Raw genomic sequence first — 26,049 nt, forward strand, 5'->3', positions numbered from 1 at the left:
ATCTGTGAGGATATGTGCTGCTGTCGCTCATCTGTCGTGTTTGTTTTTTTTTTTCTTCCCTTTGTGAGGGACTTTCAGCTGCTTCTCAGTAAGAAAAGAGGAATGCGATGGTGAGAAGTTCCGGTCTGTTCGATATACGCAGCTCTCAGCAGGATCCTGCTCGAAGCTGTTCTCCAGACCCCACACGTACCGAATGAAAACGCCCTCTTGTAGGTCGTTAGACGGGTTGAGAGTTGACTTGGGAGCTAATAAAACTCTTACAGGGTGAGCTGTTACAAGCCTGCGTGAGGTGGTCCGGTGGTAATCATTTACACAGGACAACCACCGTTTACGTGCTCCGCCTGCTTCTTGCTTCTTTCTGGCAATCGTTTTTTGTCTTCCTGAATCATCAGACGGCAAAACGACAAGCTGTAGAGCTTTTTTTTTTTTTTTAAATTATTATTTCTTCCGAGATGACGTGTCGGTGGTGGTGTTGATGTTACTAGCATGAAAGTTCAAGATTTGGAAGCCGAGTCTGCCGATGAGGAGCTGAGAGAGCTGGACAGCCTTAAAAGGCTAAAGCGCCGCCGCATCGCTCTCTCTCTCTTTTTTTTTTTTTTTAGAATAAAGACGAAGCGAGGGCTAAACCCGACTGCACAGCTGTCGGCGACGTGTCGATGAACGGAGTTTAAACTTCTCGGTATTAGATTATAAAGATTACCGTTCAAGTTCTCGGGCTCTGATGACCTTCCGAGTTGACGTGCCGAGTTCGTCCACTAGAGGTCACACACACTCTTGTCACGGCTTCAGACGCACCTCTCTTCTTGGTGTCGGCCATGCGGATACCGCACTATTGTTCTACCTCTCCGTCTATTATAGTAGATGTTATCTAGGAAACAGTGCTTTTGTATAAGTATTTACCCCCGCCCTTGAATATATATCCACAGTGTGTAGTTTTACATCCTGGCACTGAAACGAACCTGATGGGGATTTTAAACGTGATGGTTAATAATATTGAAGTGAGGGGGTGGTGGTTATTGGGGAGGGGCGGGGTTTCAATATAGTTTGCGGATTTATTAAACATTGCTATGAAACCCCTGTATTGACTTCTGATAGCACCAGGACTGCATAATTACCTGTATTGAGTCTCGGATGATCTTAATATGAATACACCTGTTCTGGAAGAATAAATAGATCGGGTCACGACAACCAAGGAGCGAGACAAGTCCGCGACAAAGTTCTAGAAATGGAAATCTTTGAGCATCCCTTGAAATCCATTTAGGTGGGGAGCGGAAGGGAAAGAGTATGGCACCTATAGGAGCTTGTCCAACAAAATCCAGTGACTGAATAAAGTGCGGATTAGCCAGAGAGAAGTCATAAAGGTGATGTTTAACACGATGCTACCAGCACCGTGCTTCACTGTGGGATTCATATCTACATGACATGTATATTCATGACAAAAATAAAACCCATTCAAGTCCACTTCAGTTCCAGATCGTGACACGACAAAATATGGACAGGATTAACGGGTTACCGACTATCAGTTGCCTATCTGCATAAAGTATCCCCGCCCCCTCCCCCTCCCCCAATCCCCCTCGACCACCGCGGAACCACCACTAAGCAGATATTTCCGTGGGGGGTCCGTTCTTGGCTCGGACATGCTGCAGGTCTTGCTTTGGGTTTTTAAACACTTCCTGCACTTCAAGAACAAATTTCTACACACACTGCAGGGGTGGATTTAATATTTTAATACGTATTAAACCTGCATAAAGGCAACGATATGAGCGTGCCCAACCTAGACCTCAGTCCTGTCTTCAACTGCCTTTGATTCTCCCAGGATCTTTCCTGTGGTGGCTTGAGCACGTTAAATATAGCTCCCGTTTAAGACGTCGACCGACCGTGTGATCAAGTGTGTTATTGCCTCCTTTTGGCTTTGGCGTGTTCACACCCAACATTTCTCCATCAAAGGGAAATAAAATTACATGCTTTCTGTTCTCGAGTTGTGCAGAGGCAGGAATAAAACCGGTCTCGGGCAAGAGAGAAGCGAGAAGATTAGCGAGGAAACGTTCTTTTAAACTACACTCTGTAGCACTGGACCTTTTATTGTATTTTATATATATATATATATATATATATATATATATATATATATATATATATATATATATATATATATATATATATATATATATCAAATCTCATGGCTACTGTACCACATATACTGTGTTTATAATTATACATATATTCCATAATCACACATTGATTCGAGTGCCATAGCTTTGACTCCTCCGTCTCTTTGTTTGATTTGCTCCAGGGCGGGGTGATCGAGGGCAGGAAGCTGCTCTGTGGGGGGTCAGGGGTCAGCTGGACACGGGCTTCAGTATGACACCAGAGCAGCATTAACAAGCAGTCTGCATTTCACAAAGAGCTCAGGCACATTCACAGCAGGCATGCAGGTCTACATAAATAAGAAACAAACTAAAAAACAATCAGAATTGGATGGAAGGAAAGGGACAAAGTCCAGTATACAAATCTTGACCGATAGGAAAAGCTTTACAGGCATCGAAGGGATAAATGTCCGACTTGCGTGAGCCGTTTCATCTCGTTCTCTCTCTGCTCTGAGACGTTTCGTTGACGTTTAAGCCGCGACGCGTTTCGCATCCGTAACGTCACGCAAAAACGATCAAATGGAACGAACGCGGAATCTCTGATCCGTTATCGTCGCCTCGTCCCCGTTATTTATTTATTTATTTATTTATTTGCCTTTTTTTTTGTTGTTGTTTGGTTCGACGATTAGAAAGACGGTCTCGCGGTAGGTTCCGCCGTCTTGTAATTCGAACAGACGATTCGACTCTCCTCATCGATGAGTGTCGAATCTTTTTGACTCCTAAATGACTCTGTGTCGAGTTTACGAGATTTCCAATACGTCCCTTCTTCTACTACGTGGTGGTGTTTGTCTAGCTGTGGCTGAACTCGTACGTAAGTAAGGAAGGTGCGCTAAGAAGAACACTAAGCTTCCCGGCGTTAACGTTGGTGTGTCTTCGCGCCGTTTAAAGAATATTTATTTCTATGTATACTGATCATTGGGAAGTCTTAATTGCCTTCTCCTATTTCCGTTTATCTAAAAGAGCTGGTTTGAAGAGTCGACTCGTCCCAGATTCTCGTTTTCAGATTCTTCTCGAGTGTTGTGTACCGCAGTACGTGAGCTCGCGAGGAAGGTTTTCCTTTAGCCGTCTGTTTAGAGCTGTTCACACTCCTCCGTCTGGTCTTTACACCTGGTTCCACAGCGTGACTCACCTCCGAGCGCCGTCGCTCTCACACCGCTGAAACACATGTACACCACCTCTGCCCTCAGGCTCGACATCATTTCCTGTTTGTTTTCAGACACTGAAATTCCTGCGTTTGGTATTTATCATGCCTGGAACATGCTGGGGACACACACGAGTGTGAAAGAGAGCCACAAAGAGATGTTTGTTGCTGTGTGACACTGAGAAATGTGTTCAGTTACACAGTGTATCGATTGTTAATAGCGTTTTTTTTTTTTTTTTTTTTTTTAATGGAAGTTCAGCGTTCATGAAAGACATTTTTGTTCCTCTGAAGTTCTCCATGTTTTGCTCTTGTAGTAAAATAACGAGGTAGTTACTGTTCCCTGAAGATGTCAGGAAGAACACAGCTTTACCTCTGACGGTTACAGAGCACTGACACCGGAGACTCCTTCCATAAACGTTAAATAAACGCGTCCGTATCAACAGCTACGTGGTTTTTAATCGAACCCGTTTTGAAGGTTTGCTCCAAGTTTAGGAGCTCGGACCGAGATCTGACACGTTAGCCGTGACATTTAGCGACGTTTCAGTCCTCTCCTCCCCTGTGGCTGCTCCAATCTGCTCAGCCAGTTTGCTGCATCAATATTCCCCCACTTACCGGATTTAATTATTCAACATCATGTTTATTCATGACGGCGGACATCTGTAGTCCCTCGCCTCCTCCGGCCCCTCCACCCCGAGCAGACGAGCCCGAGATTAAAGACTGAAGTATGAAAACCTGACGAGGCTCTCCGTTGAGGTTCTCGATCCGCTCGCCGGTGCGCTAAAAAGGAAAACGGGCCTCCGTCCTGTCCGAGAGCTGAGACAGGAAGTGACATCTGACCTCCGGGCTACGCTCTCGGGTCTTTATACGCTGGATGATGCTGACATACATTCGATCTTGCAGTTATTTATTTATCATCTGTTTACCCTCAGTAATGTTTCCTTATCGCTGTTTAGCGTGATCCTACATTTCTTCATCGAAGTGACCAAAGTCGTCTTCTGGGAGAAGCACAAATCCCGGATGGCTAACTGCTTACTGTGTTTGCTCCCTGTAGTTTACATTTTGAGGTAATATTTTGCTAGTCGTGCCTATCGGGGCGGACATGGGCTGAAAAATAAAAAGGCCGTCTGAAGGGTATTAACACAGGAGCACCTATAGGGCACTACAGTTAATCCATCCCCCCCCCCCCCCCCCCCCCACCATGTAGGGAAGCCTATTGGGCAATTCATCTCATTTTATCGGATGTAGGGAAGCCTATTGGGCAATTCATCTCACCCACCCCAACATGCAGAGAAGCCTATAGGGCACTTCATCTCATTTTATCGGATGTAGGGAAGCCTATAGGGCACTGCATGCCATTTTCCTGCATGTAAGGAAGACTATAAGGCACTACATCTTGTTTTCCTAGTTGTAGGGAAGCCTATATGGCACTTTATCTCATTTACTCGGATTTAGGGAGGTCTATAGGACACCACCTAATTTCCTTGGATGTTGGGAAGCCTATAGGGCACTACATCTTGTTTCCCTAGTTGTAGGGAAGCCTCTATCCACTGCATTTCATTTTCTTATATGTAGGAAACCTGTAGGGCACTTCATCTCATTTTCTTGAATGTAGGGAAGCCTATATGGCACTATTTCTCTTTTTTTTTTCAGTTGTAGGGAAGCCTATAGGGCATACATGTCATTTTCTTGCATGTATGGAAGCCTATAGTGCACTACATCCCATTTTTACAGATGTAGGGAAGCCTATAGAGCACTTCATCTCATTTTTCAGTTGTAGGGAAGTCTATAGGGCAGTACATCTTATTTTCTCAGTTATAGGAAAGCCTATATGGCAGTACATCTAATTTTCTTGTATGTAGGGAAGCCTATTGGGCACTTCATCTCACCCCCCCTCCAACCCCACATGTAGGAAAGCCTATAGCACACTTCATCTCATTTTATCGGTTGTAGGGAAGCCTTTAGGGCACTGCATCTTGTTTTCCTAGTTGTAGGGAAGCCTATATGGCACTTTATCTCATTTTCTCGGATGTAGGGAAGTCTATAGGACACCACCTAATTTCCTTGGACGTAGGAAAGCCTATAGGGCACTATTTCTCTTTTTTTCAGTTGTAGGGAAGCCTATAGGGCATATATCTCATTTTCTTGCATGTATGGAAGCCTATAGTGCACTACATCCCATTTTTACAGATGTAGGGAAGCCTATAGAGCACTTCATCTCATTTTTCAGTTGTAGGGAAGCCTATAGGGCAGTACATCTCATTTTCTTGTATGTAGGGAAGCCTATAGGGCACACCATCATTTATAGAGTTAATATTGTGAGAAATGGAAAAAAAAAAACCTTTCCTGATTCATTTGAGTCAATGAGTCAGTGACTTGTGATTCATTTAAGGTATGTGCCATTATTCAGTACCTTCCCTTTGTTTCCTAGGAGAGGGGGGAAAAAAGTGAAAGGGAGTGTATCAGGAGAGTGCTGAGGCAGCATGATGCGCTCTCATTTTTCTCTCTCTCTCTTGCTCTCTCAATCTCTCCCTCCCTCCCTCTCTCCTCATTCCCCCTGCATTGGGGATTTATGAGTCAGTGTGGCCCCTCTTTTTATTCCTCTCCACTCCTTTTCCTCGGCTCGTCTTATCGATCAGGAGCAGCTCATGCATGATGGACACGAGTGGTGTTTCTCCAGCCTTCCCCCACTTCATTTCACACATTTACACACACAGGCAGGGAGCCATCCCTGGACAGCAGTGGTGAAAATGAGAAACATAACCTGGCGCACAGCCACGAGGGCTTCGTCCCAAACGCACAGCCCTGCCGAGAATCGGCCAGCTTTGTCCGCTGCGTCTGAGCGAGCTTCGTTTGAGACGATTAGGAATGTTGTGTGTGGTAGTGATGGAGAGCAGCGCACGAGCAAGTCACAGAGCTGCGCTAAGCATGACGGATCCGTGTGAGATCGTGACGCCGGACCACCCGGCTGTGTGTGTGAGGTGCGAGGGTGGTCTACGTCTCGACCGGAGTCTCGGAGTGACACTATCTCCATGCCCTGTTTACATTTTAAGGCTTTGCCTCATCTCTGAACAATGCCCATCTCTCACTCTCACACACAAACACACACAGGAGTGAGGAATATGTCCGCTGTGTGCGTGTGTATATATATATATATATGTGTATATGTAATATACACACATTAAAGGTATACTCGAGTGTTATATATTTATATACACACATTAAAGGTATAGCTTCTGTCTGCTGAATCTGTAGCGTGTGTGAGATTAATACGGGAGAAAATCAGTTTCCTTATAACGCACGTCTAAACGTTTTCACCGATTCTTGAGTCAGAGGCGTCTGTAGACGTAAACAACACGTAGACGTTCCCGATTCTGCTAGATCCAGTTTCACCCTGAGACGGTGTAGGTGTGAGACGTGGAACAAAGCCGGCTGTATTTGATACGTCGTGCTACAAAAACCCGAAATGCGATTTCATAATCCAGTTTTAATCCCCACATTGCACCTGGTATTAATTTAGGAAATAAACCTCGGTGTGTTATATTACTTTAATTACATCACTCCGACTGGAATTTATATTAGCCGGCGTGTGAAGAGTCCCAGGAGCGTCGCTGGATAACGTTCGCGATATCCGTACGTGAAGCTGTCCTGGATATTTCACAGTTTTTTCCATAGTGTAAAAACTACCTGGAGATGGTATGAGAAGGTTTATTACACTACTTTTAGGGATATTTTTAAAGAACATGGCTGCTGTACACGTTTTATACGTTCGCACGTTCCGTAACCGCAGATTTACTAGCACCGATGACGCCATTTTGTGAAATTCCACAGTGAATAATTTAACCGTCGTTTCTTATCTTATCGCAGCGAATGGTGCTGTCTTTCTCCTGCCTTTCCTGTAAAAATACTGAAAACATCACCGTTTGTTCACAGCATGGTCGGATTCTGAAATCTGATTGGTCAGAAGGTGTTTTTTATTTTTTTATTTTTTTTTAATTAATTCCTTGTAAATCACAGGTTTATATTGATATGTTCGTTGTCGTACGTTATAGTTTCCATGGTAACGGCTGATTCACGGTGCTCGGTGGGTGGAACGTAACAGTCGGAGGTGAAGTTTTCCGACGTCTTCAGGACAGAGGAGTTTCTCGGAAAGCTGCACAAAACTTTGCGTTGCCGTGGAGACGCTGCTCTTTGGGTCATTGTGAGATATGACACGCCCACTGTAGTTCTTTTTGTGGCTTTTAGTCGGAATTAAATTGCACTTAGGCGTGTATACTTCTAGCGCCGGTGCGTACTTATTAATGTATTAATAGTGTTTATATTAACGACAGTTTTTTTTTTTTTTTTTTTTTTTTTTTAGTCTTTCAAATTGTTTGTCTTTAAAGACCTAAAACTGGCGCGTATATAAACGGAGCAGTAACTACCTCTCTCTGTGCTGTTAAACACAGTCGTAGCAGGTCTTAGACCCTGAATTGTTGGTTTTTGTGGATTGCGAGTGAATGCGGCGCAGGATCATGTTGCAGCAGGTGCTACTCGGGCGTTACTTTAATCATTCTGACCTCAAACAAATATCGGTGTTGACACAGCAACGGCTAAACGGCTCAAAAGCACGCCGGCTTCCAACGTGAGAAAATGCTATTGTTCATTCATGAAGGAACACAAAGAGCCTCGCACGGGGATGAGGCGAATCTCATGAAACCTGAGACGATCGTACAACACAATTACAGACCAGAAAACACACCGTGCAGTGCAGTCCAAAAGTTTACACACCCTCAGGCGAAAACGAAGACAACAAAGAAACGCAGTTTATAGCATTGTGTATTGTGTTGCGTTTCACAGATGTGCTTTTATCATCATCAGTAATACCATCTGCCCTACCTCGTCTGTCCTACCTGCTCTACCCTACCTCGTCTGCCCTACCTGCTCTACCCTACTTCGTCTGCCCTACCTCCTCTGCCCTACCTGCTCTACCCTACCTCATCTGCCCTACCTGCTCTACCCTACCTCATCTGTCCTACCTCATCTGCTCTAACTCATCTGCCCTACCTCATCTGGCCTACCTGATCTGCCCTACTTCATCTGTCCTACCCGCTCTACCCTACCTCATCTGTCCTACCTGCTCTACCCTACCTCATCTGCTCTAACTGATCTACCCTACCTCATCTGCTCTAACTGATCTACCCTACCTCATCTGTCCTACCCACTCTACCCTAGCTCATCTGCCCTACCTCATCTGCTTTAACTGATCTACCTTACCTCATCTGCCCTACCTGCTCTACCCTACCTCATCTGCTCTAACTGATCTGCCCTACCTCATCTGTCCTACCTCATCTGCCCTACCTCATCTGTCCTACCCACTTTACCCTACCTCATCTGTCCTACCCGCTCTACCCTACCTCATCTGCCCTAGCTCATTTGCTCTAACTGATCTACCTTACCTGATCTGCCCTACCCGCTTTACCCTACCTCATTTGCCCTAGCTCATCTGCCCTAACTGATCTGCCCTACCTGATCTGCTCTAACTGATCTACCCTACCTGATCTGCTCTAACTGATCTACCCTACCTCATCTGTCCTAACTGATCTGCTCTAACTGATCTACCCTACCTCATCTGTCCTACCCGCTCTACCCTACCTCATCTGCTCTAACTGATCTGCCCTAACTGATCTGCTCTAACTGATCTGCCCTACCTCATCTGCCCTACATGCTCTACACTACCTCATCCGCCATACCTGATCTACTCTACCTCATCTGCCCTACCAGATAGTGATATACCGTAAATATTCACCTACACGTAGCCTTTGTAACTTTAATGAGTATTTATTGATTTTCAGTGAAATTCTTTTTTTGCATACCCCTGCATGTTAAGAAGTTGGGGTCAGAGCACAGGGTCAGCCTGTGATGATGATACAGCGCCCCTGGAGCAGAGAGGGTTAAGGGCATTGCTCAAGGGCCCAACAGTGGACTCTTGGCAGTGCTGGCGCTTGAACCCCGGATCTTCCGATCAGTAACCCAGAGTCTTAACCGCCAAGCCACCACTGCCCTTTGTCTAGTCTTTTATATATCCTCCATCTTCATAGTTCTTCTATCCATCTCTTTTCAAACACCATTAGATCAAGGTCAAACTCGACCTTATTCAGTTCAGGCCTGAAGACCAACAGCGTCATGAATGACGCTGAAAACCTCTTTCCCGTGTAGTTTTCAGTTGTTTTTTTCCCCCTCTCCCTTTCGACTTCTTAGAGTTCTATTTTTTGTAAATTTGTGTAAACAAATCGATACACACGTTCCTGTTTTCCTTCATTCAGAAACCATGGGGTGTGCAAACTTTTGCACTCAACCGTAGGTATACGTTGTTCAGCTTTTTTTTTAAAAAATTTCTTTATTTTTAAATATCTGTGTGCCATTTCAACATCTTCAATAAAAAGAAGCTGAATCATGCATAGCTAGGTTTGAGTGCAAAAGTTTGTCCCCCCCCCTTTTTTAAATTTTTTTTATTTAAAACTAACCGTCTAAAACATGTGTCTGATGATCAGAGCTACTGTAGCGTGTTTTACATTTCTCTTTCTCACTAAAAAGCAGCTGGTTATCATGCTTTCATCCAAAACGGGAGTTATTTACAGGGCGTGGCAATAAAAAGACATGAACAGTATAAACTAAATAAATATTTCTTAGCAGTAAATCGATTGTCTGGTTAAAAAAAAAAAAAAAGAATTATTGGGAATTGCAACACTTTACGAAAGCTACGTACATGATGATACTATCGTGATGCTAGCAAAACATTTATATCTAAATATATAAGCAATAAAATCATAATTGTGTATAGACGCTGAAGGATTGGACTTTGGATAATAAAGCATGGTGTCGAAGCCAGAAGGCTACGCCCTGGACGATCTTTATTTCTTTATGCTGTGTGCTGGAAAACGTCCTCATCTGTTTACGGTTTAAGTCATAACCCGGTCGAAACGTGGGCTGGTTCCTAAAAAAATCTCGCCGGCATTCTGAGCGGTGACTCTTATCTTTACAACATCCCGAGTTGTACAGTAGAACTCGTTCACATCTTTTATTTTGCTTCCCCTCATGCCCTCAGTAGCACACTCAGAGGAAAGCGCTATCCGCCCTCTTCCGCATACACGAGCTCCGAGACGCTTACGGTTTGCCTCGTGTCTCTGTGATTGACAGGGGAGAGAGAGCATGCTCCTCCCACCCAGATCGTGTGTGGGAGGATTTGAACTTGACGATAGAGCGAACGCTCTTCCGTCGCGCTTCTCTGAAGCCCGTTTGAGGAATATGATCATGGAACTGAGATGCTTTGTTCCTCAGCGTGGAAGATTTTTTTTTTTTTTTTTTTTTTTTTTAAATTTATGCCTTCTCTGGATTTTTGTTGACATCTTTCGGTTCATGGATATTGACACTTAGTCTGACACTACAGGTTGAAAGAACACGTCGAGAAAAGCAGCTCCAGGGTTCACGGTTCCATCCTGACCTCCTCCTATAGCAGGGGGCTTTCTTCTTTTCTTCCTTCTACTGTTACCGCCATTGATTTTTCATTAACATCGTGCAGAACGTTAGGCTTTTCTTGAAGACGTGTTTCCTTTCGTTCCGAAAACACGTCAGGAGACATGTTCATTAGAATTAACTTACCTCCGTTCATGTTCATTACCAGCCATCACTGTAGAGGCACGGTGTAGGTGTGGAGAAACAGAAGAACTTCACAGAAGTGTGAAATTAGGAGGCTTTTATTTCACATTACACACACACACACACACACACACACACTGCTCCCAAGCCATTTGTATTTTATCACAGTAAATTAGCATGCCAATTACAGGAGTTGAGAAAGCATTGTGTTGTGGAGGTGAAGGTTGGATTTTGTGGTTAAAAAAGAACGTCACGGTGCATAACAATCACATCCTCCATCCTCATGTCACGTGACACAATTGCTATGACGACCCAATTTTCATGCCTATTAGAGCATATTAAATGTCAGTAGCACATGCCACACACAGTGAGCAGGACTTATATATATATATATATATTTTTTTACGATTGTTAATCAGTGAGTGAACACGTACCGTAGTCGTGTGATAAGTGAAGCGACACGTGTCCCGAACACGTCCTGCTTGTCTTCTCGTCACGGCTGGGTCGTCTCAAGATTGGTGTCAGAGTAGGCAGGATGTCATTCAAAGTCGATTGCACATAATTGGATACCGGCCCAGTGGCCGCCCCCGGAGCTGCCAGACAGGACAGGGCTTTACAATAGACCAAAGGCCCTTCAGGGTGAATGTCACACCCCACCACACACACACACACACACACCCACACCAAGTGTAAGGATTGTTCCTACACTCAGCAACGCTAGCTGTCTCCTCCTAGCATTTTTTTCCCTTGTGGTCACTAACGAGCTGTGCACACTTACCCGAGTGGGAAAAAAAATCCACAGATTTAAGCAATAGCAAAAATGCATTATGGGAATGCATTCGGTGCTTTCTACAGTACAAAAGATCGTTAGTTATTGTAGGCGATGTTTTCTAAAATGGTTACTTCGCGTGGAAATATGTCAGTAAAACTACCAAAATGGTGCACTATGTAGTGAGTAAGGTGCATGTTGTCATTTTATAACGCTTAAATGAAGCTCCAGGATTTAGCGATTTCGCAAAATCTTTGCAGTGTTCGGAGGAGCGTGCGGTTTTTTTCAAAATTACCGCAGGATTTCCGCCGAGACGCGTCACGTGCCATCGTCACGACGCGTGTTCAGCCGAAGCCATCTTCGCTTCGTGAGCGTCATGAACACGGGTACAGTTAAAAGTTCTCGTTTACAGACAAAAATCACTGCGAAAAAGCGCGCAAAATAATTTTACTGCTATTGCGATTTCGCCAATTCTGCAAAAATAAAAAAGCACAAAAAAAATCAAGCATTTTTGGCCGCAACAATCAGAAAAAAAAATCCTGTATGGACTGTATATTTAATAATGAAATAGATGAGGGATAGCTCTATGCTTTTATACTCATTAAAATACCATGAGTATGAATATGCATGAATATGCAAATTATTGTTCAGTAGTTTAACAGTAGCCAAGACATGCCATAATACTCACATCTATTTTGCTCAGGATTTACGCTGTTATATTTTTGGTGATCTGAGCGCTGTACGAGATCTCATTCCATAAATCCGGCTTAACTTTAGCTCTGCTTAGCGTACTCTGTGGCTAAATTTCTTCTCCGTACCTCATTATCATCAAGTCATAGTTTGACTAGATGCGGGTCAGATTATATATGATTTTTTGCTGCTGATGTGTAAATCTGATCCCAAAAAAAACCGACCTGCGTAATCAGACTCGGATTTAATTGGATTAAACACTTTTGAGTTCAGGGGTATTTACATATATCTAAAAATATCAGATCCAATAAATATATATAAATAACACACACACACACAGCGACTTTGACTAGCGTCTTGTCCTTACTTGGCTTTTCTTTACTCATATGGTAATAAGCGCTGAGGCTGCTTCATTCTGATTGGCTGATGGAGCTGTCCATCATTTGTGGGCGGAGTCAGGGCTATCCAGCGCGTGGTTGTGTGTGTGTGTGTTCGGGCTCGTGCTCTGTGTTTAATCCTGCTAAGAGAAATGAGAGAAAGTTCACACGCTTTGAGGAGATACTGCTGAACTCTGGAGAGGTGTTCTGAGGTGGAGATGATGTTCTCAGGAGAATAAACACGAGATTTATGAGATTAAACTCATACCGGAGCTGTGTTAGGTTTCGGTGAGTAAAGTTATTTCTCCAAATCAAGCTGTTGGGATTAAAACCGAGCTGAAATTCAAGCGTTTCGGACACGTGCTGAAGTCTATCCAGTTTGTGTGTGTGTTAGTTAGTGTTACAATTTCTAAAAACAAAAACAACATGCGCGCGATTAGACTTTGTAAGTTATTTTATTTTTGTTTTATTTTATGCTTCAGTGCTTTAACAGAATTAATTGTTATCAAATTGACTAATTGAAAAAAAAAAGACTATTTTGGTGCGTGCAGTGCTTTGTTACCTTTGCGAGCGCGTGCGCGTGTCTGTGTGTGCATGCGGATGCGCGTGCGTGCGCGCGTCCCCGTCCCCGATAAACCCTATTATTAAAAGTTCAAACCCCAGCTCTGTTGTACTGATCCGATTCATTAGTTCGGTACAGCAAATGATTGATTCGACTCTCTAACTCTCCGATTCGTTCAGGTTGGTTTGGAGTTCTTATCAAAATAAATAGTCTGTGAAATGAATGTTTTGTCGTGATGAGGTTTTTACACTTTCCTGTCTGTTTCTGCGAGCAAATAAATATTCCCTGTTTATTTATTTACATTTTATTACCTGCTTGTTTAATGTCGAAGCTTTATTCCTATCATTTTTGATATTTAGGTTTTACTTTCATTAATGTCGTGATGCTTTCTTCTCTTTAAAGTGTTTGTTTGTGGCTTCAAATAAAAAAGCATTTCTGTCAGATAGACAAGTAAAAAATTCGACCCCCCCCTTTTTTTTGGTCAGTAGTCTCAGAAAATCTCACAATTTTGACTTCTCCCAAAAAATCTGACTGTATTTGGATCAGAATCCTGATTTCTAACTAGAATTTGACTTATTTTCATAATCCTGATTTATTATCTCAAAAAAATGATTTTTCTGACGTATCTCGAGTGTTATATCAGAAATGTTCATTTATTATCTCACAATTTCGACTTTATTTATTTATTTATTTATTTATTTTATTTGGCTAATCCCCAAAGGTCCATTTCTGACCTCTCTCAAAAGTGACCTATCTAAATTCGGCGTTTAAAACATTCAGACTTTCCTCCGAAGTACGGCGTACTGTCTCGTAATTCTGACTCATCTACCAGTCCTGACTTCTCCTTTTGAGAATTTTGTGAAAAGTCAGAATTTTGTGAAAATTTGAGACAATTTATAAATATTCCTGCTGCAAAAAAAAGAAAAAAAAAATGCACTATAACTCCCCGCCCCCCTTCCCCCGACAGAAACGGGCTCCTGTACATTTTCGGCGTTGGATACTCGGATTGGGAGCGTTTGTGTGCTTTTGTAAAACCCTCGATTGTCGATTATTTTATGATAAACATACACAGTGTTTGTATTACTCTGTCATTTCTCTTAGTCTACTAAAAAGTCTAGAAACTGCTGAAAAGATTGAACGTAGCGCTGAAACGTGCGAGTTGAGCGAATCGATCTCTTTAATTCACTCGCACGTCAATCCCGAACACTCTTTGTATGCGTGTCCCATTTAATATTTCAAGGTCAGTGGAGTATAGAAATGCGAGCGGTGTTAAATATCGTCCCCACCAGGCAGGGATAAGACTAATCCCCTTCCTCCTCCTCCTCCTCCTGCTGCTGTCTCTCCGGCGTTGCAGTGGTGTTTAAGCGGAGCCGTGTGATGTTTGGGAGGTTCTCTAATGGCAGGGTGCGGTGTCAGGTTCAGCACTATAACACACAGACCCCTGGAAACGTATCGTAGAGCAGGAGACAGAACAAACACACGGCGGCTGCAGAAGCGAGGCCCAGACATGCCATCAGGCATCGACAGATCCGTCACGGGAACAAAACACCGCTCACTTAATGACCGTGCGGAAGTGACACGCGGGTTATTTATCGTCGTGGCGTTTCTGCAGGACGTTGTGTTTAAGTCGCTTACTTGACGCTCGCATGCGAGGCAGTTGAACATTATTCAAATCCTCTTCAGAAGTTTAGGCAAATTTAGATCCGAGGACGTGGCCCCAGACCGAGCGTTTAAACCTTTTTTCTTTTAAAAACAAAATTTTTTTTTTTTTTTTTTTAAACCGCGAGTGCCATTACAGAGCTATTTCTGCACACGAACATTCGAGTCCCAAAGACTGTTCTTCCTTCTGAGAATATAAACAACAAGAGCTGCACTTTTTATTTATGTATGTATGCATTTATTTATTTATTTATTTCAATCCCAAATCTGTGCAGCAGTTTTGTATTAACGCGCTCGTCATGCGCATATTAATGTTACGGTTCGTGTAGGAACAGCCCGTTCACAGGGTCGTGTACGGCGGGCGCTCCACGCAAACAATACGGAGAAATGAACCGTGCGTAATCGTTAAGGAGGAATGTGTTTATTTAACGTTTACGGAAGGGGTCTCTGGAGTCAGAGGGAAAACTGTAACGTCTGATCGCTTCATTACGGAGGAGTTTACGCTTCGTTGCGGTCTCTCGTTAACGTGACGAGCTGGGTTTTCTTTCCTTCTTCCCGTCTCGTCTTATTAACTTGACGAGAAGAAAAGCGAGGCTGGTTTGTAGTAGAGATCGACCTATAATTGTTTTTTTATTTTATTTATTTTTTTTTTTTAACACGACGTTTAGCATTTTCCCCCATAATCGGTTATCGGTCTTGTAATATCGGATCCTCCGATAAGTTGTGCCATCTTGTGGGCGTTTTTGAGAACTGCACGCAGGACCGCCACAACGGCTGTTGATTAGTTTTGTTTTGTACGCGAGGAGGACGTGAGATTGACGCGATCACGATGACACGTCAATAAACCGGTTTGTTTTATTCAGTTCAGTGGGGTTACCGTCGTGTCAGAAACAGAAGTAAAACAATAAATAAATAATCAGTACCGGTTATAAGAAATCAAGATCGCGGGTCGATCTCTAGTTGAATCCAAATCTTGCCAGGAAAAATAAATAAATGCCCCCCCCCCTTTTTTTTCTAGGGTTCTTTTAACCTTTTCTCTCTTTACGTCTGGACATAAAGCTATCTGCATAAAGCAGATACGTCTTCACTGCTTTTTTTTTTTTTTCGGGTAAGAGTATATTTATCTGTGACTGAAATGTTGCGAGTAGACAGCTGTGCGTGTGAGAGAGAGAGAGCGGCTAAATAAAGCCGGTGAGCGTAGACTGGTGTGGAGGAAAAGCGCCGGCGTCCAGCAGCAAGCAGACGAGCAAATGACCAGTGTGGGAGACTTCCTCTTCCTGTACACCCAGAATTCCCTGCCGCAGGTCTGGCGGACGCTCCGTCCCGTATCCGGCGGGAAAACCGGGAGAGCCGTATACGTCGGCGCGCAGGGAAGTCCGTTCGGCCGAGAAGCAAAAATATCTCGCGCCACTCGGAGGCGTTTACACGATACGCGAATCGCCGCGTGTTCTGAGTAACGAGGAGTCACAATTAACGTCGTGGAACAAGTTCTCTCTCTTATTTACCTCTTTATCTTATTTATCTCTTAATTACATTGTCGCAGCTTTAAACGCTCGCTCCCTCCCCAGCTTGTCATGTGACTCTGGCCAGGACGACGCGCTGACACTGGAGATTCCACGAACGCTGAATAAATAAGCGTTTTCGAAGAAAAAAAAAATCCGTTTATCGTTAACGGAGCGTCCGCCGTGCGCGTCCCTATAGGTGTTACTATAGAAACGATAACGGATTAGAACTGCGCGTTAATATAAAGTCGTGTCGTGTCTTTGACTGGCGGTTCGACCCTTTTGTAGTAAATTAAGATGGAAAGACCGCCGCCGAGAGTCTCCTCCGCCCCTCACTCCTGCTAATCAACCATGAGGGGGGGGGGGGGGGGGGCGAGCAGAAGGAAGCGTGTGGTTTGTTCGCGTTCGGGTCGTCACCCCTGAAACGGCGACAAATCGAAAGCCTCGATTAGATTAACGCAGAGATTCGAATCTAATCGCGTCCTTTCACGCGACGTCTCCGCCTCGGCTCACGTGACCTGTAAAGAAAATGACGAGCGTGGGATGAAGAGACGCGCTACGCTTTACTGTTTTTTTTTTTTTTCCTTCATCTTTTGTTGTTCATCATCATCGTCGTGGTTTATTCAGGTCGAGTCGTGGCGTGCGCGTCAGACGGAGACGTGTTTTATTTGTACGAGTCTGTTCAAGACCTCGTGCCTGTTATTCATCGTTTATTCCGCGGTAATCCCAACATGCCTGAACGTAACGCCTCAACCGCACGGCTCACGTGTAAACTCCGCTCTCGCCCTGTCCGGGCAAAGCATCTTGTGCCGACGTCAGCAAATCACGTCTCACGTGAGGCACACTGTAACCGTAACAACTAGATTAGATTAGATGGGTAGATTAGATTTATTACCCTCAGTGATGCAGATGAAATGAAGATTAATGGAGCGCTGGTGATGAGGAAGGCGCTTGTCTTCGCGGCAGCTTCGCGTCCGTGACGGTTAAAGTGGCACGTCACGAACGTACACGCTTTGTCCTCCATGTTTGTTTTCATCGCTCGACTTTCTCTTCTTTCATTTCTCTGAATTTTCACTTTTTGGGAGTTTGCTTTGACGGGGGGGGGGACTTCCTGTAAATCTGCGTGTGAAGTGAAGGCGGGGCGTTTCTGAATGCCGCTTGTTGATTGGTGTTCGGAGGTTGGAACACGGAGGCTGTGAGATGTTTCGCAAACGATCAGACGTGTAAATGAAGAAGAATAATAATAATACGCAGGTTTGATCTGCGTATAAAAAGAAAGCTCTGGACGGTCGATCGCCCGAACTGATCACTAGTCGAAGCTGTGATTGATGGGGTTCAGCTGTCTCTCTCTCACACACACACACACACACACACACACACACACACACACACACACACTTTAATCAGAAGTGCACACACAGCTGGGACTGAGGTCCTGATCCACTCTGGTGACTCAGGGAGGATACGCTCGTCCGTCTCTCAGCGACGGAGGGGATCCTCGGCGGAACTCGTTGGAAAAGGCGAGTAATGAAATCGGCAGCGGTGTCCCGACTCTCCACTTCACGCGTCAGAAACAGCGTCTCAGACAACACGCTGAAATGACTCCGCCCTGATCGCGAGACGCTTCGACCCCCGAGATAAACGAGTGAACTGGGAGGACTCGCGCTGGAGACATCTCCTGAGCTGGGAAATACTCGTTCTTAACCGCTGCTTCCTGACGAGTCAGAAAATAGTGCCGATTCCTTAAACCGACTCTTTATGTGAGAGTCGACTCACGTGAACACTTTCTCTTTCTCTATTTCTTTCTTTCTGCCCTTTCTTTCTTCCTTTCTTTCTTTCTTTTGCTCTGCCTTTTTTCTTTTGCTCTGCCCTTTCTTTCTTTATTTCTTTTGCTCTGCCTTTTTTCTTTTGCTCTGCCCTTTCTTTCTTTCTTTTTCTTTTGCTCTGCCTTTTTTCTTTCTTTCTTTCTTTCTTTCTTTTTCTTTTGCTCTGCCTTTTTTCTTCCTTTCTTTCTTTTGCTCTGCATTTTTTCTGTCTTTCTTTCTTTTGCTCTGCCCTTTTTTCTTTCTTTCTTTCTTTCTTTTGCTCTGCCTTTTTTCTTCCTTTCTTTCTTTTGCTCTGCCTTTTTTCTTCCTTTCTTTTGCTCTGCCCTTCCTTTTTCTTTTTCTTTTTCTTTTTGCTCTGTCTTTTTTTCTTTCTTTTTCTTTTGCTCTGCCTTTTTTCTTTTTCTTTCTTTTGCTCTGCCCTTCATTTCTTTCTTTCTTTTGCTCTGCCCTTCCTTTTTCTTTTTCTTTTTGCTCTGTCTTTTTTTCTTCCTTTCTTTCTTTTGCTCTGCCCTTTCTTTCTTTCTTTCTTTTGCTCAGTCTTTTTTCTTCCTTTCTTTCTTTTGCTCTGTCTTTTTTCTTTCTTTCTCTTTTTGCTCTGCCTTTTTCTTTCTTTCTTTTCTCTGCCCTTTCTTTTGCTCTGCCTTTTTTCTTTTTCTTTCTTTCTTTTGTTGTGCCTTTCCTTTTTCTTTATTTGTTTATTTTTCTTTTGCTCTGACTTTCTTTCTTTCTTTCTTTCTTTCTTTCGCTCTGCCTGTTCTTTCTTTCATCAGTAGTAGATCGTCAGTGTTGAATGAATCGAAGCAGACGTAAGCGCAGGTTTTATTGTCGTTATTTTCTACAGAAATGTTCTTCATGTAACGAGAGAATTGAGGTGCAGAATAAATGCCGGTAGATGAAGCTAGAGGCGTTTATGACCTCATGCAGACACGGTGTTGTCGTTGTTGTCGTTGTTGTTGTTGTTGTTGGAGGAGAGTTGAACTGCGTGGTCACGTGGATAATATAAGAACGTGATTATTTGAAATAATGACACTGAATACGCTGTGTGAGAAACGCTCCCAGCAACGCGCTCTGGAACATTCCACTCCCGTGTGAACGCCTCGTCGCGCCGACCCAACAAAAGGCCTGTAGTGTGTGAGGCATGGTGGGACAGCGCCGACCCCTGACCCCTAACCCTTTAACGGCGACTGCACACTCGAGGCCAGACCGCATGACGAACTCCCGGAGGAAACATTTCACCGGAGACGCGGCTGGAAATAGCGTCTACGTCCCCCGTGGAAACGCCGCCGTCTCCGGCGCGTCGTTAACGCCGGCGTCGGATTAGCATAAAGCTTCTCCAATGACAAACCAGGAATAGCCACGAACCGGGATTAGAGTCCGGACCTTCAGACCTTCAGACTGCGGCTTATACGGTGCAGAATCTACCGAGTTAATCACTGCTCTTTATTCTGATCACGTAGCAGCATCACTTCATTTCCGTTACTGTAACTGTAAAGGGATAAAAAGTCTGAGGTGTTATATTCTTTTAATAAACCCGTTTCCTAGCGTCGGCGTTTTCTCGTCCTGTAAGAAGAATAAAACACGCCGGGATGTGCGCGTCCCGAGCTGTTTCACTCCTCTCCAGTTCCGGCGCGTACTTTTTATCCGTTCATAGTTGCCTTCAACGTCCGAGAAAGGCGCTCGTTCCTGTTCGCGCTTACGTGGGAGCGTCAAAAAAGTCGCAGCTCGCCGCGTTCCAGAGAAACCGCAAAGACGCGTGAACTCCTCCGTCCTGAGGATGTCGGAAAACGTAAATAAATAAATAAATAAATAAATAAACATCTTATAGAAAACTTCTCCACATCAGCGATTCTTTAAGGAAGCCCCTGTGAACGAGCCGTCGCTATAGAAACCGTAAACAATTCGTATAAACCCCGTGATCTGCGGCCGCACCGCCGTCCGAGCCGATGTTCGGATCGAATCATTGGCACCCGCTCGTTCATTTCCGCCGCGACGTCGTTGCTTCTCACCGAGCGGGTGAAGCGTACACGTGACGAAGCGCACGTGTTAACACGCCCGTGTGAGTGGAGCAGAGCGGAATACAGTCGTCTGACATCTCGCACCACCCCGCCCTCGTCCGGCTGCGGTTCACCGCCTCCATCAACTCGACACCTGATCGGGTTCGGGGGTTTTTTTTTTGTTTGTAAAAGGCTGTTTTCAGGTGAGTCACGAACACGAGCGGGTAAATCCTGCTCCGTCCAAGGTCGTTCAAGGTCGAAGCAGGTCGAATGTCCCATCCTTTTATTTATGAATTTTTTTTATTTTATTTTTTTTAACGAAAGCTGCACTTTTTGTGTCTTGTGAACTTCAGAACAGGAGAGCTGGTGAAGGAACGAGTCGTTTATGGCCGCTTTAACAGACAGGAAGTACGACATGTCGTAGATTTATACGTAACTGCTGTGGTGTAAGAGGAATAAAAGACTGTGCTGTTGGGGATTTCGCCATCGTAGAAATCGTGACATCATCACGACGCACGTTCAGTCGCCTCGCAGAATCCCGGAGAAAGTTGCGAAATCGGCCGTTTTCGACGAGCGACGGAACTCGTGATAACCTCCGCGGTAACCGTGAAGGTTTCCGTCGCTCAGGCGGTCCCTCAGGGCCGCCCCGTACACGCTCCGTAATAACCACGCTTCTACCCCGTGCTCTCTCCAGGCTTGGCGGAAAGGGAAAATTCCTCTGGTTTGTGTTTCGAGGCAGCTCCCGTGTCGGAATGCGCGGTGGAAAAACTCTTTATTATAGTCATTAAGCCTCGTTGGCGATTGTCTGCATGTTGGCAGGAGTTTGCGGTTCGGTTTTCAGACTGCATTGTTAAAATGGTTTTTCTTTATTGTCGTTGGCGATAATCCCGCGGATCCGTCTCGGACTCCCGAGGGGCGGATCCGTTACACGTGAGCCGTACGAGAGCTCCTGCTGGGTCGATTCCCGAGACCGCTCCCGAGGTCAAACAGCGCCGGTCCTGTTCTAGCTGTGTGGAGAACGTCACGGCTCGGCCTTTCACTGCCCGCGTGTGTGTGTGTGTGTGTGTGTGTGTGTGTGTGTGTGTGTGCGCGCTGATTCGCATTCCTCCAGCTTTACGTCCTGAAGCAGGAAGATGATTCTAGACGGATTGCTCTATGCAGTGTGATCACAGACGCACCCAAAAAGCAGGAGGAACCACAGCATGGGTTCCCGTCCCTGGATCCCGTTCCTCGCTTTCGCTCTTATTAACCTTTAACCTTTTGACTTGAATTTCAGCTTCCTGTCCTCGAGGCTGTTTTTAGATACCAGATCAGTCGTGTCTTCCGATTATTAAAAGAAAACAAAAACAAAACAAACATTTTTGAGGCCGGTTCCCAGAAAAGGCGGGAAAATCCAGGACTTCACACTGACTTTGTGACGCTCATAAAACACCCGACACGTATCCGTCCAGCTGCGCGTCCATCTGTCCTCGTGTCCTCGCTGAACTGTGGGCTCGCCGCTGCTACGCTGCCTTTATTCCCAGAGATTTCTGCCTCTCAGGTTTATCAGCATGATTTCAAAAAAATAAATAAATAGTTTGGGAAATGTTCTCGTTTTGGATTTACAGCTAATCACTTCCAGGAAATCTCTTTTTTTTTTTTTTTTTTTTTTTGATGACTTCTTCCGAATTACTCGTCTCGTTTTCATCTAATTAAATGCCCCGAAGAAGGTATATGTCCCGCCCCTAGGGGGCGTGTCTTGTGCAGCTTGGCAGTGGTAAACATGCATTCTCCGAGAAAATCGAAACGCTCCGAACCTCGCTCGTCCGCTGAGCCGCTCTCACTCCGTCGCTTATAGGTTCTGTTAAACACATCCCCGGGGGGTGTAAAGGAAGTAGCCGAACGTCACGTTCGCACGTGTGTTGTTTTTTTTTCTTCCCGCTCCAACCGCGAGACGCTTCTGGTAAGGTGTCGGGGAGGCGGAGCTCTCGACCATCTGTCGGGTGTTTGAGTAAGGTCAGCCACGTATGCTAAACGTGTTAGCCTGTGACCTCATTACCCGCACGCACGCACGCGCGCGCACGTCTCGTGTTCATCAAACCGGCGTCCAAAAAAACAGGAATCTGGTCCGTTTCCGTTAAATCTGTGTTCACGCTAGTAATGACGACTGAGGTTTGTGTTTTATTTATTTATTTATTTATTTATTTGGTTCAGTTGTTTGGCGTGTACTCGTCCAGGAGGAGTGTGTGGAAACACTTTGACGGATCCACGGCAGCAATACGTGGCACGTGTGAAAGCATCCGTGAACAGCTTAAGCGAATGCTCGTGAAAGTGCGAATGCTCGTGAGGTGTTCCCGTGTGTGTGTGTGTGCGTGTGTGTGAAGCATTCACTCCTGAGTAAACATGCCGTGGTGTGTAAGTTTGTGCCCGTGCGTGTTCAGAGCGCGCCCTAACCTCGTCCTCGAGGAGAACCGACGTGTCGGCGCTTTTCTCCCACGTGTCCCAGCGGCTCTCTGGCAGCTTCCACCGTCCGCTCTGAATGTCTTCAGAACATGTAGCGGCGTTCCTCGTGGTGTTCTCCTGCACACACGCGTTTCTCCGTCAGCACGGACTCCCTGCGACGTTAGAACGAGTCGTAACCTTCCGCTCGGCGTCGGCGTGAATCGTGTTTTTTATCATCATCATGTACATGTAGTCGCGTTAGCGTTAGCGGCGTAAACGTGTCGCGCGTTTACGAGACGTTTACGAAAAGGAGAATAAAACACTCCGGGAGAATAACTCACCTCAGGGTCGTAACGGTAATCCGGCTCCGTCACGCCACCCCGGAGTTGATTGTTTTCCCGTAACGGCGCGTCCTGAAGTGTTTTAGCTGGTCTAAACAGAGCTCCGATTGGCTGAGCCGCTGCCAGAACACGCTCTGATTGAGGTCTGGATTAAAAATAGCCTTTTTAATTACGCCACACACTCCATTTTATAGAGGATGATTAAAGACTTCACGGCGGTTAAACAATCGTCGCTGACTCATCACGCCTTCTCATCGCGATGAGTTCCTGATGTTTGGACGCAGACCGAAGACGTTTAAGTCGGACCGACTGAACAGCTCCGAGCGTTTCCTCCTGGCGCTACGGCCGTGGTTTTATTTTGCTCGGCGCCGCGGTGTGAAACCGCGAACTCGGACGTGGTCATCGTAGTTTCGTCCCCGTGACGGATCAGCGCGCTTTTTAAACCCGGATCAAATCTGCAGAGTCGGCGATTCTGAGAAACGAATCGATTTCGTAGCTCGATTCAGTCTTTAAACGATTCACCTTTTGATTCTTAATCGTTCTACGCGTTACATGGGTCTGTCTGGCCACGCCCCCTCCTCTCAGAAATTCAGGAAGTGCAAAGCGGATTATCGGACCGGTCGCAGGCTTGATTACGAAAGATTTCATCTCTTACGTCGTTTTGTTATTATTTTAAGTAAGAAATATAAATAAACGCTGGAGAAGATCCACCTGGAATTTGAATTCTGCTTCACAGCGCTTTGTTAGCGAAACCTCATCCAGACGATACATCATGAAGCGCTGTGTATCGTCTTCTAGTATTGTGATGAGTGTGTGTGTGTGTGTGTGTGTGTGTGTGTGTGTGAACGCCCCCGACCGGCTCGCTCTGACCTCTGTCGTTCCTCACCGGTCAGATTTGTGTGACGGATGGTCTCACAAACCCACAGCGACTCCTCCAGCGTTGACGGATCGCCGTGAAGCCGTAACACGACAGGTCGAGTCGGTCTTATTCGATTTAGCACTAGCTATAACGTCGTTTACACACACACACACACACACACACACACACTCTGCACACAGGGGGTACAGATGGACCCAGCAGACGGTCTCCAATCTAACACGGTAGAATAGCGTGTTAACGTATAACGTGTGTTTAAACTTGTGGTGTTTTCGCTCCAGCGCCACGTTCCTGATTCTCCCCGCCGTGCATCTTTACAGAAATACAAATCTTCCTGTTTTAGCTTTTAATGCAGAAATCTTTCGTTTTATTTTATTTCTTTTTTTTTTTTTTTTTAGAAGCGTTGATGATGTATGAGGAGACACGGCTGCCGCCTGTAATTGTGTGTAAACCGTATCCACCGAACACGACGGCTGCTGCTCCTCCGCTTTGTGGAGAACCTAATTAAGCCCTGAGAGTGGCGTGGCTGTGTGTCCCGGACAGCCCGCAAGGCTTTATACGTGACCTCAACCCCCCCCCGACTAAGACATCTTTACCTCTGAGCGACTCTCGAAGACGCTCTTTTTATACCCAATCATCTTGCTGATCAACCTAATGAGTTGCAAAATGTTCCTCCAGCGGTTTCTTTTCAGTAACACGTACTTGAGACGTGTTGCGGCCACCGAATTCAAACCCCCCCCCCCCCCCCCCCCCCCCCCCCCCCCCCCCCAAAAAAAAAAACGGTACCTCAGTTTAAACATCTCATTTGTTTTCTCTCACGAATAACGTGCGGCTTTATGAGATTTGCAAATCGGTGCATTCTGTTCTTATTAACATTTCGCCCAGTGTCCCAACTTTTTTGGAATTGGGGTTGTATTGATCAGATGTTAATATCTTTAACGTGTGATTTTACGAATGTAAAACTGAAGTAAGGGTTTTTAAATTTTTCTTTTATTTTTTAAACAACGTGGTTTTGAATCCAAACACACTGGAGCCGTTGAGTGAGCGAGTCTGTCTGTCTGTCTCTCTCTCTCTCTCTCTCTCTCTCTCTCTCTCTCTCTCTCAGACTTTCCCCTCTCCGAGCGATTAAGAGTCACACAGATTTACCACCAGGGTGGGAGTTTCCACGTGTGTGTGTGTGTGTGTGTGTCTGTGTGTGTGTGTGAGTGTGAGTCAGAGCTCAGTCTAACTTTGTCACACTGAAAGCTCTTTTTATTTTTTTTCTGTCCGAGTCATGAGTCCGAGAGCTGGATTTCTTTCGCTCGCTCTTCAAAGCACGTTAGATTAAAGCTCTTCCACACGGGTAAGGAAAGACGGATTTATTTTATTATTATTTTTTATATATATATATATATCTGTCTCTTTGTTCCCCGTATTTACTAGATTAAGGGGCGGATGCTTAGAAAGAGAGCAGCGCACGTAGCTTTCTTTGATTCCGACTCGCAGGTGTGTGTGTGAGTGTGTGTGTGTGTGTGTGGTGGTCTGGAGTAATCCTGGGACTGGAGGAAGTTGGGGTGTGTTTACGGGCGCTCCGCGTTAGAGGGAGATTTATTGCTTTATGTTGTGCAGCGAGCGACTTCCAGCCGAGTTACTGTTTAAACCATAAAGCGATATGATGTTCTGCCGCCTCGTGCACTTTCGTCTCCGCCGGGACGATGGATCTCGCTGCAGGGACACGCCAGGACAGACGCCGACTGGCGGTGTCTGTGGGGTTCGTATGGGGTTCTAAGGTGTTTTGGGGTAGTTTCTATGCAAGGTGATTGCTAGGTGGTTGATATATGGTTGCTGTGGTGTTCCAGGTGGTTGCTAGTGTCTTGCTAGGTGTTTCCTAGGGTGTTGCTAGTTGTATGCTGTAGTGTCCCAGGTGGTTGCCGTGGTATCCCAGGTGCTTGCTCGTGTGTAGCTAGGTAGTTGATTTCGGTCTCTCAGGTGGTCACTATGGTGTTGCTTGGTGGTTAATATGGGGTTGCTAGGGTGTTGTGGATGGTTGTTATCCCAGATGGTTGCTAGGTAACCAATTGTCACCAAGAGCACATGGAATGCCTTGAGGAACATGGACAGGATTGAAA

The 26,049-nt window shown here is 45.2% G+C and overlaps 1 protein-coding gene across 6 annotated transcripts in view; it reads left to right on the top strand.

Annotated features, from left to right (window-relative positions):
• tiam2a (TIAM Rac1 associated GEF 2a) overlaps positions 1–26,049 on the top strand; it is a 73,904-nt gene that overhangs the window by 2,572 nt on the left and 45,283 nt on the right. For 2 of the 6 annotated variants that reach the window (XM_017475893.3, XM_017475891.3), the window contains exon 1: positions 12,791–13,047. The exons of 1 other annotated variant lie outside the window; for it this stretch is intronic. The gene's annotated coding sequence lies outside the window, so the exon portion shown is untranslated. Of the gene's footprint in view, positions 1–12,790; positions 13,048–25,190; positions 25,284–26,049 lie in introns of those variants that run through there. 3 more of the 6 variants (XM_017475896.3, XM_017475895.3, XM_017475894.3) reach the window with 3 other exon arrangements.

Source organism: Ictalurus punctatus, chromosome 9, assembly GCF_001660625.3.
Source record: "Ictalurus punctatus breed USDA103 chromosome 9, Coco_2.0, whole genome shotgun sequence".
NCBI classification, from domain to species: Eukaryota; Metazoa; Chordata; class Actinopteri; order Siluriformes; family Ictaluridae; genus Ictalurus; species Ictalurus punctatus.